At 37.2% G+C, this 14,783-nt stretch overlaps 1 pseudogene; it reads left to right on the top strand.

Annotated features, from left to right (window-relative positions):
* The window catches only part of LOC122351714, a 39,082-nt pseudogene that overhangs the window by 20,611 nt on the left and 3,688 nt on the right, over positions 1-14,783 (top strand).

The following is a 14,783-nucleotide window of genomic DNA, read 5'->3' as shown; positions in this document are numbered from 1 at the left end:
GGCCATTTGAAGAATCGATTGAATACGGCGTTAGTGACAAAGACAGTGACTTATTGCACTCCTACTGGGTATTTTCAGTTTTGTTTATAAAGTATAAATTGAGTCATTTAATCAGTTTCTATATTCTTACATTTCTATATTCAAAAACTTGCATTAATACGAGTCTTGCTAAAATCTGCCGTATTGTATTCGCTCTTCTGTACTGTGCAGCAGTAAATTGATGCTGATTAATTTGAAATGTAACTTCTTTATTCCCTAATTGTGTATTACTATTATTTTAATTGAACTGATGAATTAAAGTTTAAAAGTATGTTATGTTAAAAGTGTAGAAGTACATCACTTATATAAGATATTATAAATTTAAAAGCCTTATAAATGGAAGATTCATTTCTGTCAGCCAGTCAGAAAGTGTTACCATTTTTTTCTGTATATATATACATACATACATACGGGGTTTGAACAATGAAACTGAAACATACCTGGTTTTAGACCACAATAATTCATTAATAAATTGCTACAGCATCAGTCCGTCTTAAGAGATAACAGATGGTGTCCTGCAGGTGCACAGAAGGATCTGAGCCATTCTGGAAGCCTCATAAGTATAGGTCTAGGGAATGCCGATATTGCAGCCCCAAATCATCACTGATTCTTTATGCTTCAGTCTGGGTGGTCTACGTTTCTTCAGGGCTTTAGCCACACACGTAACTCTTCCCGGATGTAGGAAAGAGATGAGAAGGATGTGGACTCATCAGAGAGAACAATACGTACTGGCACCATTCAGAGCTGACGTTTGTGGCATTGGCACTATTGATGAAAGGTTGGCTATAACTAATGACCATATATACTGACCTGTGGAGCGCCAGTGAGGTTTGGGTGGAAAACAGGAGAGTTGGGGAGTTTGCATTTCATTCTGAGTGACCTGGACAGCTGTGGTTTTATGTTTTTGGATGAGAATCAGCTTAGCACCTGGACGTACTTCAGACAAGCCTCGCATCAGGTTACTCCTGTTGGATGTGGATTCGTCCCCTTCTTGGTGGTGTGCTGACATTACCCTGGATACCGTGGATCTTAGCACATCACAAGACTTGCTGTCCGGAGTCACAGATGCGCGCCAGCCAAATGCGTGCACCAACAATTTATCCTCTTTTGAACTCTGATATATCACCGCATATTGTGGCACGTGCAATATCTTAAGCAAAGCGGTGCTGTCAGTTGGAGGCGCAAGAAGTTCTCCTAATAATAAATGTATAAGTGTACTGCATACATTTCTTTTCAGGAGAATCACATGAGTACAAAATGTGAACTAATGGGCCACCAACCTACAAATCATGCGATACTGTACCTGTCACCAAGCCAGCAGAGAGCTCTTACCCTGGGTGATCTGCGATCACTCCTCTGCTGCTACTTCTGTTCCAGGACTATAAAAACTATGCAAACCACTCACCTGCAGTTGCATTGCATCTTTTGTTTGTTGTTCCTAGTATCAGGTATTTTTCCAAGTTCTTGTTTATCTGGTTTTTGACCCTGCCTTGTCTTCTGATTCTGTGATTGTTTGCTGCTGGCTGGCCACACTGTCTCTGGATTTTACTGTACCTTACCTCTGATATTCCTGTTTTGCCCTGTTTGGCGCCTTCCTGTTTTGACATATTTTCCTTTAATAAAAGCCTGCTGTGGATCACTTACGCCTCAGACCCTTCATCACGTGACAGTACCACTGTATAAAAATTTTGAGGAAAAGCAGATTAAACGGAGACCAATTACGAACAATTACTAATCATTCTCCTTTTTACATTTTTCAATGATCAGTATTTTATTATAATCATTATTAAACATGAGGTCATTAATGATGCTAAAATGATTGAATGCAAATTCATGCACAGTGTATCTTTAATTTGGCTAAATTTGCAGTTATTATATCCAAGAAGGTTTAAAGAAAATGCATGAAGTTTAATGTTAGTGTAGATTCAGAATTAAATCTACAATTGTCATCTGCATTATCATATTTTTTAGTTTTATCATCTAAAAATTAAGTCAACATGCATGCAGTGGGCAGCCAATGCTGGGGCGCAGTTTATTGCCCTATATAAAAATAACCTATATAAAAATACCTAAAAGAATACGAGCAATGGCAAAAGTCAGTGCGGATTTTCTTCTGATTCAAATCCAGATCATTTACCTGTTAGATTAATTTAGTCAACTAATACATTTTAGTTGTTCATTTTATTTGATAAGACATTAATTTCACACGAAGTGTTTAGATAAGTTACATTTTATCGTTACAACATATATTAAACGTGCGCCGCATGTTAAAACGGCTGTTGTTGTAAAATAATCTTAAATTTTTAAATGTCTTAAGCATTTCTTTCACGATCACCAGAACATAGCAATGCCAAAGTACGGTCAAATTAAGTCAAGACAAACGTTTTTTGAAGAATGTGAGGCACGCTAGAACTCGTAACCTCTCAAATGAAAAGAAAAATTAAAATAACATTTACCTATATCTACCTGCAGGCTCTATTTCCGTTCGCGTAACGCAATTTCCGTTTTAACCACAGTTTGACGGACTTGGCATTCACATGGACTTTCTCAAGGTGTAACTGATAAATTCGTGGGTTTATAGTATGCAATTACCTGAAAGAGAGACATGGAATACATAGCATGCATGGATTTGCATCTGACGCGTCTACTGTTCGTTAAGCAACGTTAAAAAACAAAAATCTCAGACTGGACAAGTAATTTTCAAGTAGATTAATACATTAATTCCACAAGATGGCGCTGCAGGACTTTAGTCCCTTTTACGCCACAATTTATTTTGTTTTCTAGTCCTTTTCTCTTTATTTTCTGTAAATCTAAGTCTCGATTGTATATACAGGGGCAAAAAATAGGGCAGAAATTTTACCCATACAAATATTTTAATATTGAGAATTGTTAATCATGTATTAATAAATTGTATTATTAAGTGTATACCGCTTATATGCATGTAGCCAATTCTTCCCATTGCAAAAATTAACCATGGTTTATTAGTAACTAGTAAAGTGTGGATACCATGTTTGTTTTGTTTGTTTGTTTGTTGTTTTTGTTTTGTGTGTTTTGCATGAACAGTTGTCTTTGTTTATCATGCGTAGTTATTATATCTAAAAGGTGTTAAACTAAAATGCTCGCGGTTCCTTCATTGAGCGTTTTGATGGATTCTGCGGTTTTCTCACTGACCAGCTTCGATCCACAACTCCGGTCTCTCGCGCGCTCTCCAGACGTGTGGTCAGCCCGACTTTCACTGGAGCAGCTGTGTGCAGTCGCGCGATCTCACCAACTTCATCAGAACTGCAGACGTGCAGAGAACGGAGCAGAAGATCGACACGAAAACCCACCGATCCGCTCGGACGTTTATCCATCAGGACGTGCTGCGTTTGGGAAACACGGCCATAGGTATGGACCATGCAGCGGTATTCCTGCTGCTAATGCTGACGATCTGTATCACTCGCCATCGAGGTAAGAACAGTGATTGTAATGGAGAAGGGCTTGATTCTCCTCCATACTGCACAAAGAGGATGGCCTGGGGCGAAGAAGAGAGGAGACGCGAAGCGGGGCATGACACGGATGCAGACAGACATTTTGAGCGCTGCAGGATTATCAGTGGCGTATTCCAGGGGATCGTGGTTATTTCTGCTGCGATGGATTTGTCTTCCATCGTTATTATTTAAATCATTCAAAGAGTGTTAGGTGGAGGCTACTGGTGTTTAGGCCAGGATCAGCTCGGTTTCCACCGATTTCCAGGCATAACTGTGGCTCAGGAAAGTAAATGCGCATCACTTAGAAAAGACGTGCGTTTCCTCCTGACGGCACCCCTATAGAAAAACGTGCCTTGTTTTGTTACATGCGAGTCATTTGCTCACAGCCACACTTAAGAAAGCAATCGGATTCGAAAGGACGTGCGTGTAATGCAAATAACCGCACGCTGGGAAAGTACTGATATGGCGGGTTTTGAAGTCGCTACACCCGGTATATTTTTGAGTTTTGAGCGAATACACGACAGATCAGGGAGGCGCACGAACTCGTGCCATTTGGATGCGGCTGGTGGGAAATCATGTATAAACACTGATGACTGAGCGGCTCTTTGTCAGAAATGTTTTAAAGAACGCGTTCAACGCTGGCGTCATATGTTTTTATACAAAATAAAGCGGCCGACCCTTACGGCCAGTTGGCGGGATCGCGTTGCTCCATTTTGGGCGAATAAATGCCTTGGCAGCAGCCCGGCGAGCCCTCGCCAACCCGTTCGAGCATCACAGGAAAATCGTTTCCTCTGCGGCGCCTTTTGCGCATCTAAATATTCCACACGGGTGTTTTGTGAAGGAGTTTGTTTTGCTGCGTGGGGACCAGTCATTAAAATGCATTAATGCCGTAGGACTAGTTAATGGTGGAGAGATTTTGAAATTATTTAAAAGATATGTTGGTTGACCAAATAAGATGGCGTCAGTGAACTGCGGCATTTCATTTTTATCCAAACGGCGTAAAGGCAAAGATCCGCTCTGGATGGATTTAACCTGTCTCCTTTGCCCACAAACAGCGTTGCACGCGCAGCTTATTTTTATAATGGAGTGCCCGTTATGACCAAGTATTTTTTATCACACCAGATGCGATTAACAAATAAAGATGAGATTCTTAATGCTGCTTTGCATTTCTATATAGGCCTACATGTGGGTATTCTCTTTTCACTTACATGCATGTGTGCATGTAACTCAGGTGCAAATAAGAACCAGAATTGTGTAGCCCCTATTGAATGGAAAACAACATAATTAAGTAATCTTTGCAGACTTTTATTATTTCAGTTTATGCTACAAAAGTTCCAGTCCCCACGATATCACATGTACTTTTGGTCGCATTATCAATGGAAGCCCTCCTGAAAGAAAGTTGTTCTACTGTTGTGTTTTAATTTTTAGTTACACAGATCTCAGCTTATGAGTTCCCCTCTACCATGGTTATTTTTATTGTGTGATTACATTACGTGACGTTATAGAAAGTTCTTGTTTCAGGTTTGTTTTGCAATCATATGCCAATGTCAGAGCTGCAAAAGGTGGGACACTATCTCAAGCTCTGTCTGCTCGCATGTAGATGATAGGCCATGCACCATTACAACAAATGAGTATATATGTTATGTTTTTACTTATTATTGATTAACCACGTCAGACACCTTAACCATATGAAATCTTAAAGGTAAATAACCTTCCGTGTAATGATAGCTTTGAGATCATCTACTCTCTACACATTCACTGAAATTCAAATCAGCAATTGTACAGAAGGATCGTCAATTGTGAATGCGACTACATTTGAGTTTCTTAGAAACCGACCCCTTATGAAGTCACCAGTAGAATTTGCACTGACACGCTGCAAAGAAATAAGACCCCTCAAGATTTTTTTCATTAAAGGTGCTGACTTGTATTTCGCGTGCCATAAAACAAGCTTTGGGGAGTTTGTGGCTTATCACCTCCTGCACCAGTCCCACCCGCAACCATGAGCAAACTGTTTTGCCTGAAAGCTCCATTAGCTTGAGTTTAGCTTACTGGGTGAGTAAATCGTGTTTTCAGTCAGCCTCACCGTCTAAAAAAGGAGGCTTCCTTTGTTTGGCTCAGAAATGCTCCAGGGCAATATTCTGCGTGTTGAGTTTTAAATTATGTCTTTGAGTGTCACGAGTACAAAAAATTGGCTCATTGATTTTGACAGCCTTAAAGATGAAGCCAGGCTGAGATGGCTCTTGAAAGCTGCACTTTTCATTTTGATGGGTGCACTAATGTGGATAGAGCTGCTATGACAACCTATTTTTGGGAGATTGATATTAGCTTGGATGATTGAGCTGTATGATCAGTTCAGCGCTGTATCCAATATTGGAAGCATTTCATATATCACACATTAATAAGCGTATTAGTAATAAATCCCATCCAAACAGCACGTAATGTTGATCTATAAGCTAAAAATCGGATCATTCTTCAAAACCATTTTATTGTCTAGCATATGTTTTTCCTGAAACTAACTTCTGTACTACGACCAGCGTAGTTACAGTATTCTGTTTTAAATTACTCACCTTCAGAGGGATGTTTTGTTGCACCATAGCCACCCAAAGCATTTGTTAAAGAGGTAGAGAAAGGATCTATCTGTATGTCTGTCTATTTATCAATCTATCGATCTAGTAGGACAGATTGCATCTTTTAGACAACTGGCTGTATATAGCTTCTTCACTATTTGTTATTATTCAGGACTAAAGGGGAAAACACAGCAGTCCCATAATTCCTCAGCTCCAGTTGAATAGATTCAGTGGGTCTAGTTATGGAACCTTTGTGACACACTAGAGTCGAGGCCAGGCCAAAGACATACAAAGAGAGGACAGCCATTCTTCTCCCTGTCCCCTCCTCTCTTTCCTCACTGACTTAGTTTATACGATTGAATGTCTTCTGAATATGTTTTTTTTTTAAGTCTTCCGTAATTTCAGGACCTCAAAAAACCTTACATAGAAAGCATGTACTTGTTTTTCATATATTTATATTTATCTTTTTCTTTTATATTTAAATATCTTCTCATCCACTTCAAGAGATTAAGGCTTTAATTCTGAAGTAAAGAGAGCTGTAGGGTTTCATGTTGTACATTCATGCAACTGGCATGCGTGACTCTTAAACTGATTAATATTACGTTCATAAGCATTTGCAGATATAGAGAGTTTTTTTAACAGTTGAGTTTTTTTTCCATTTTATGTTGAGCTTTAGTGAGAAAGAATGCATAAATTTCAAGAATAAATATATATATATATATATATATATATATATATATATATATATATATATATATATATATATATATATATATATATATATATATATATATATATATAGTCAACTTACTATGTGATCATGGCGAATGGCATAGTATGGATGAAAAACAAACTCTCCTTGGTTATCATGAATTAAATATTAACGTGTAGCAAATTAAGAAAACTGTAGCCTACCATTCAAAAGTTTGAGATAGTAAGATTGCTTGTTTTTAAGAAATTAATATTTTTTTTTTAGCAAGGATGCATTAAATTGATCAAAAGGACAGTAAAACTTACACAAAAATCCAAATAGATGTTCTTTTAATAGAACTTTGTAGTCAACAGTGAATCCTGGAAAATGTATGCAATGTGTCAGATGTATCCTGAAAAAAAAACATTTATTGTAGTAAATATAATATATTTATATGATATAATATAAATATAATATATTTGAAACGATTTCTGAATGATCATGTGACACACAGAAAGTTGGAGTAATGGCTGCTGAAAATTCAGCTTTGTCAGTACATTAATAAAACAAATTTTAAAGTATATTGAAATGTAAAACAGTTCTTTAAAATTTTAATAATATTCAGATATTATTGTTTTACTGTTGTTGTTGTTTTTGAACACAAACTCAGCCTTGCTTAGCATAGAAGATGATTCTTTTTCAGAAAACATACAAAAATCTTACAGATCCTAAACTTTTACAGGATTAATTATAATTAGTATATATTGAATAACACATAAATTTGCATACACTATATATTTTATTTAATACCAGTATATAGCATGTATTTTAATTAATACCATGGCTTCAAAGATGTACTTCTGCCCCAAAAGCTCTGGTATAATTTGAATATTGCTAGCAACAGCATAAATGAAACAGTACAATAATAATCCTATATGCATACTAAGAACTCACAACCTAGCGTTTTTCAATATGTTTTTTTCAATATGCGTGTATCTAATTGAGCTCTCTGTTTTGGCTAGTTGAAGGACAACGTTTGGTGCAGTATTGAATCATATTTGTTGAATCCTGTTCTTTCCAAACCGTTTTCCTCTTTGGACATTGTCATCCTTTCTTTGTCCAATAAATCAGATTGTAATTTGGACCGTCAATTAAAAAGAAAATATGATCTGATTACTTCAATGATAAGCTGATGAACTAACGAAAGTTAATGAAAGTTGATCGTATATATTAATATTTGCTGATAAAAGCCCACCCGCATGAAGACGGCTGAAGATCATGCAAACATGTGATAATGGTTTCTCATGTTACCACTGGAATTGTGCTGTTGGCAGGTGTGCATCGGATGACTCGGTAGGCTTGTTGGCATGAACCCCAGGTGGCCATGTTTTGTGGGAACCTCAGCATGCATATCAACATCCAGGTAGAAGTGGGAGCCGGATCCAACTGGCACCAAAGGCCTCTTGCATCGGCACCAAAGAGGCATCCTTCAGTACTGCCAAGAGGTAATGAGAGAAAAGATATTACAAAAAAAAATGAAAAGTGAGTTCTGCAGTGTCTGTGTTACTTGTCAATAGTTACACAGATTGTTAGCTGATATTGTATCGTGACTACTTTAGTAATTAAAGTCAATTATATAGTGAAAGTCACAGTAATTAATAATGAAGGGCCTTCTGAGCATTACATAAGCACATCAAGTTCTATTAATTTTGAATTTTTCAATGGCTGATGATGTTATTTAGATATGCAATGTGGATGATAGCCAGTACAAGCGTCAATATACTTCATACCATTCTAAAGTGGAATACTTCTGTTCATCTATGATACGTATACAAATGCTTACGATTAGAGCATTTATGTAATGTTACAAGAGATTTCTATTTTAATGCTGTTCTATTTTTAGTTGTCGTAAAAAATATTAAGAAAGGAACAAAATCGTTTTTAACAATAATTATAGTAAAAAGTGAAATGATTCTTGAGCACAAATTCAGCAAATTAGTGTAGGTTTTGGATAGAAATAAATGACATTTAAAATGTAATTACAAATTACAAATTAGAAAACTGGTCTTTTAAATTAATTCTAAACAATAATACTATTTTAGCTATATTTAATTGTCAGAACTCACATTCCTCTTATTTTACACATTACATTGACTTACTGTGCAATGAGAAATGTACAGCCACAAAGTCTGAGGTTTGATTGTGAGAAAACAGATTGAATTGTCAATTTTTAGAGACCAATTCTCTCTATTAACTAGTTGCTTATTTACATGTCTATTATTAACATATTGTCTGTTTATTAGTTCTTATGAAGCACATATTGTGCATGACCATATTTGACATCTAATCTTGCAATTCTCAAACTTAACAATGCTTCCTTGCTACTATCAGCCAAGCAGCAAATGAGCAGTTTATTGAATAAAAGTCACTGATTAATGGTTTGTTAATGGTTAAAATTGGACAACTTAAAATAAAGTGTGGCTGGATTTTTTTAAATGCTGAATGGTGATAGTAAGTTGATTTAAAATGATGTTCAGCCTAATTTTAATTCAGCACATCACTTTTACATTTATACTTATATATAACATTTATATTTTCCACATTCTGATATGTATTCTAACTTCCCATTGTATGAAATCAAGGGATCTTTTTTTTTCTCAATACATTATAACCTGTTTGCTCAGAAATAGGTCAGATTATGAAAGTAAAATGGGTTGCCAATGGCTTTTCTGTTTTCTGTTTAACATCATCTAGTAATTGCACGCCCGTCTTGACTCCACAGGTATACCCAGACCTCCAGATCACGCTAACGTGGTGGAGGCTAACCAACCCTGTCAGCATCCAGAACTGGTGCAAAATGGGTCGTCACCAGTGTGCATGATCACACGCGCATTGTGATCCCCTACACGCTGCCTGGAGTGCGTATGCTTGTTTTACATAAAGACTATCCTTCAGCGTGACGCTTACATCAGAGTACTCCGCCACTCCTGGGGTATTAACCTGGATTTGTGGAATGTTAGACTAAATGCTTTTAACGTGGCTGTTGTGTGATTTCCTATCATCCTTGGCAATCAGATCAGATCGCTTTCATCAAAACATAACCTTTGCACAGGACATTTTACCCTCAAGGTACATATCAGAAGAAATCTTATCTCAGCGCCTGAGAGGCTGAATGTTTCGCTTTCTTTATTAGTTGGGGTTGTCAGCTGATGCCCTCCGCCGTCCCAGATAAATGCAAGTTCCACGCAGGAGCGAATGGACATGTGCAGAGTCATCTGCACTGGCACACACAGTGGCCAAAGAGGTCAGAGGTCACACCACATGTGTTTTCAAAGCCACACTGGCGCTGTATTTTATTCTGCCGGAATGACGTGCTTCTGATAAGACATTTATGCTATGGCTTGTATGCTTTTTTTCAGTTTTTAACTAAAATATCCAAATATATAAATCTTATTTGCATGTTCAATAATGCCGCTGGCGAATTAAGATTGAATAGGATGTTATAATTCATCTCTAGCCACAAGAGCGTTTCTACTTATAGCTGTATGATGACTCAGCACGCCCTATACCTCTCCTGCTTCATTCTCACTCCACGCTTGTTTCCTGTGGCTGCCTCTGCAGTCCTGCAGCGGGCGATCGTTCCATGAATCTCCATGACTCACGGGCATGCCGCTGCCGTGCGACATCGACCGTTTCCGTGGGTGTGGAGTTTGTGTGCTGCTGCCATGGAGGAGCAGAAGGAGTTGAGACAGCGAGGGAGCAGGAGGGAGGCAGCCTCCAGATGTGGTGGTGAAGTGGCGCGGAGGCCGAGTATGCTGGCCAGCAGGTACACAAACACAAGCGTTTCATCACAATCTTCTCTTGCTGACACTGTCTTTCACTGACAGTTAGCTTAACATGTTATAAACTATAGCTAGAAATTATACCTATATTATTTACTATGCACTCTTTCATCTGCTTGCTTTAGGAACTGCAGCATTTGAGCTGCTTCTGTAAAATCTGATGATTATGTTCTCCAGCTGGATTTGGGAAAGATGAATGGCATCCTCTGTAAAAAAAAACATACTTTGAGGGTCCAGAATGCATGCTAAATATAGGCTGGAAACAGTGCTAAATATTTTTTAAAAAGAAAATATATTCCACTTTCAAATACCAAAATACTTAGCAAATATATTTTTAAAAGTCCATACATTTAGTTTGGATTAGTAATGCATTTGGATGATTAATCCCAAATATGAATAAATGCAAAAAATGTTTTCAGTGCAAATATTTTATGGACAACATATATAATAAAATATATGAAAATTGGCACAAAATAAGTTACTTATTTTAAATGTATTTTACAATTTATATTGACATATATTATTTGGGCTTTTATGTAGAGTTGTAATAATACAATATAAAAATAATTAATATGCAAATTTTATTAATAATATTATAAGATATTATATTTTTTATTATTCTATTTTGCTATATGTTATATTTGTGTTTTAAGTGAAGTAGATATAACCAGCCAAGGTTAATAATTAAAAGTAAATAGTTGAAAAAGTGACTTAAGAAGTAAATATTTTCATAAATATTTCACATTTAAGTCTCACATAAGTTAAGATTTTTTTATGTTCTTGTCTGGATTAAATTCTAGATTGTAAATTATTTTGAGTCTAATATCTTCTAGTGTAGTCTCAGAAATGTATTTGGCATCATCTCTTAATGCATTTTGCATCACAGCATACTGAAAGAACAGGCCCGACTTTCAAACCTGAGCCTGCTGTGACTGAGGGATGATGAGGATATATCAACAATGAGGAAGAGGAAGTCAGGGGGATAATGGTGAAGATGGTGATGGTGAAGATGATGGCGGCCGAAGAGATGGCGAGTGGGACACTACTGATGAAGACAAGACACCAGGTGAGCAGACCTCAACATTGCCATATGACAACCACCACCACTACCACAGCAAAGTCTATAGAGGGAGATTGTGAGGTGAGATTTCTGTATGCACCATCCATATGCTGTTGGCGTTATACATTTCAGTAGCACATTTACAGACATCAGTTTCTGTGAATACTGATGATATCCTGTGGCATTTCAAAAGTTTGAACTGCCAATGTGGAGTTCTTTTTAATGGGCAAAACCAGAGCAAACCTCACACATCAACAACACTTAAACAAATCCACTGGAGTGTCTCTTCCCATCAATGATGTACATGGAGGCCCCACAGTCAGTCGGAAATTGCCATATAAACTATCCGCTGAAGTATTTTGTGGCGCAGGACGTAGGCGATCGCCCCTTCATGTTTGGGGCTGTGTTGGGTAACCGCAGTGCCTTTGAATCTGAGGAGTGCTGCATGGCTGTCTGCAGCAGCAATAGCGTGTGTAAGTCAAGCGTCTCCTGAGAGGAAGTTCATCTCTCTGCTAACAACGCATCTATCTCTTCTCCTTTCTTTACGCCCGTTTGTGCCAAACTCACAAGCTCAGCAGATGGCTGGATGCACTAGGCTCGCATGGATTACAGGTCTGGTGTGGAGGTGACTGTATAGGCCAGTGCGTCTTGTTCTTTTAGTTTAACCTCCTGCTGTATCATTTCCTACAGAGCGTTCTGAGCCTCAAGGCTTTCTTTAACTCTCCATCTGTAGTCTCCTGAATCTGCAGATAAAATTATTGCTAAAGCGGTGTTTAAAAAACATCACATTTTAAATCAGCATCAACACCTAGACAGCTATGTATTTAATGTGTACTATTTTAATTAAATAAGTAAATATATATATATATTACAACAACACACCTGGATAGATTTCAGATAGTTCCAGACAGTCATTGGATGATTATTGTCTTTATTAATAGTCCCACAAATGCTCTGAATGACATATAACAGAATATTGCAGAATTTTTTGAATGTTCTCATCCTTGCAAAAGCAAAAAAATGTAATTAGAAAGTTTGTCCTTTTGAGAACACCTGCATCTCAGTGTCCCAGGTCAGTGTATTTCTTAACCTGCTGAACACTGCATTTCTGTATGTCCTCCCCATTCTCTCTCTCGTTTGCGTTTATCTCTGTGTGGGACCAGTGATAGAGCTGTAGTCGAGCCGCTGGTCATTCGGGGACCAGTCTGTGGCAGCGGTTCAGTGGGGCGATTTCGCATCGGTTAACCACAATGCTGGACTCTGTGGGAAAGTGACTTATGCGGCAGCCTCATCCTGACAGGGCATATTCTCATATGGCGGGTCTGGCTGTTCCGCATACTTGCTGTCAGAAAGTGTCACAGCAGCTTCACGGGAGCTGCTGCACATGAAATCACAGCTCACGCACTTGCAGTGGCACAAAGAAAAGGATTTGAACCGCAGCGATGCTACACTTAAAAATGTCATTTGCGTTATAAAAATATCAGGCTAAACAGTTTACAAAAAATCTGATTTTTCAGGTTTTAAAACAGATACTGTAAAACTGTATATTTATAAATATATAACTTTATATTTTAATATTTACTGTAAATATACAGTTTAAAACCGAAACATTTTGCTTTGATTAGAGCATATCTGCATGTCTTTTTCAACTCCTTTTAAAATACTTAAATACTTACAAATTATTAATTGATGCAAATTATTGTAAATTAGGTTATCATTATTGAGATATATATATATATATATATATATATATATATATATATATATATATATATATATATATATGTATGTGTTTCCTATAATAAATGCAGTCATATTCACATATTATTAAGTATCTTAAGTGTCAAAATACTTTTAGAGGTCACTGTACACAAATGTGCAACACTGAAGATTTTCCAGCATGACAGCTCTTAACTCTCTGAGCGCACCTAAAAAATGCAATATAGCAACCTTTGTAAAGGCAATCTATAAATGTTTCTGTCTTTGCTAACTTAATTTTAGCCTGCACCTGAACTAGCTGTTCTTTCCCAGGAGTCTTTTGCTCTCTTTGCCGTGAGGAAAGATTCTCTGACCTCATATATGTGGAGTTTTTCTTCAACTAGACAAGACTTCCTCACTTTCCCTTTAGTGCCGACTGTGGCTCGAGCCCTGCTGATGCTGTGGATGGTTACTGGAAGCTCAGGAGGCGTGAATGAGCACACCCGCTTCCAAAGGCAAAGGAGAGCCTGGAGGCCAAACACAGAGATAAAATGTCAGGAGTGGGTAGTAGAGTGATAACCTGAGTAACCTGAGTAGAGTGATATATTTGCAGTGAGTCAAAGTTCTTTACAAAAACAAGGAGGTGTTAGTAGGGCTGGACAGTTGTGATAAAAAGCATTTGATAGGATTTCGTATATATATGTGTCGATAAGTAAGTATGAGTGTGTTTGTGAGTGTATTTATTTTGTCCCAAAGCTGTAGATTTAAAAATGTTTTTTGCAGTAAATTACCTTTTTAAATAACCATTTTACTATACAGCTTGTAGTAATCATTTTTGTAATAAATAGCTGGCTTTATCTACATCATATTTTTAGTAAAATATTTAAGCTAACTGAAAAATAAAACATTAGTTTCCAATAGTTTCCAAATATATGCTGTATGTATGCCTATATATACATAAATGAAAATACACAATACACATCTATTATGTAAGCGACTTTTTATTTTGTATCACGATTCATAATTTGACAACACTAATTATAGTATGGATTGCCATTGTGCATGTCCAAAAAGTAGCATGGTTTTTTTAATTAGTGTTCAGAATTCATTTGATGTGTCCTTGGTTTCTCTTATCTCTGTTCAGGTGGATGAGAGAATGAGGAGGAGAGCAGAGAGACAGGCGAAGAACCTCCCCGTGCTGATAAGAAGACCATAATTCAGGTAGCCTCTCAGCTCCTAATAATTGTGAATGGGATATGTTGGCTGATGATTCAAAAGCAATGAGCGGTGAAGAGTAAACATCATTTATTGTTCATATAATGTAGCGATTTGTGAATCTGTTATATAAAGCACTTACCGAGGATTGCAGTTCAAGTGCATTCAGATTTAGCAATGCAGTACAGTTCCCATTAAACT

This window comes from Puntigrus tetrazona, chromosome 9 (assembly GCF_018831695.1).
Source record: "Puntigrus tetrazona isolate hp1 chromosome 9, ASM1883169v1, whole genome shotgun sequence".
In the NCBI taxonomy this organism is placed as follows: domain Eukaryota; kingdom Metazoa; phylum Chordata; class Actinopteri; order Cypriniformes; family Cyprinidae; genus Puntigrus; species Puntigrus tetrazona.
This window is presented reverse-complemented; position numbering and strand designations above follow the sequence as displayed.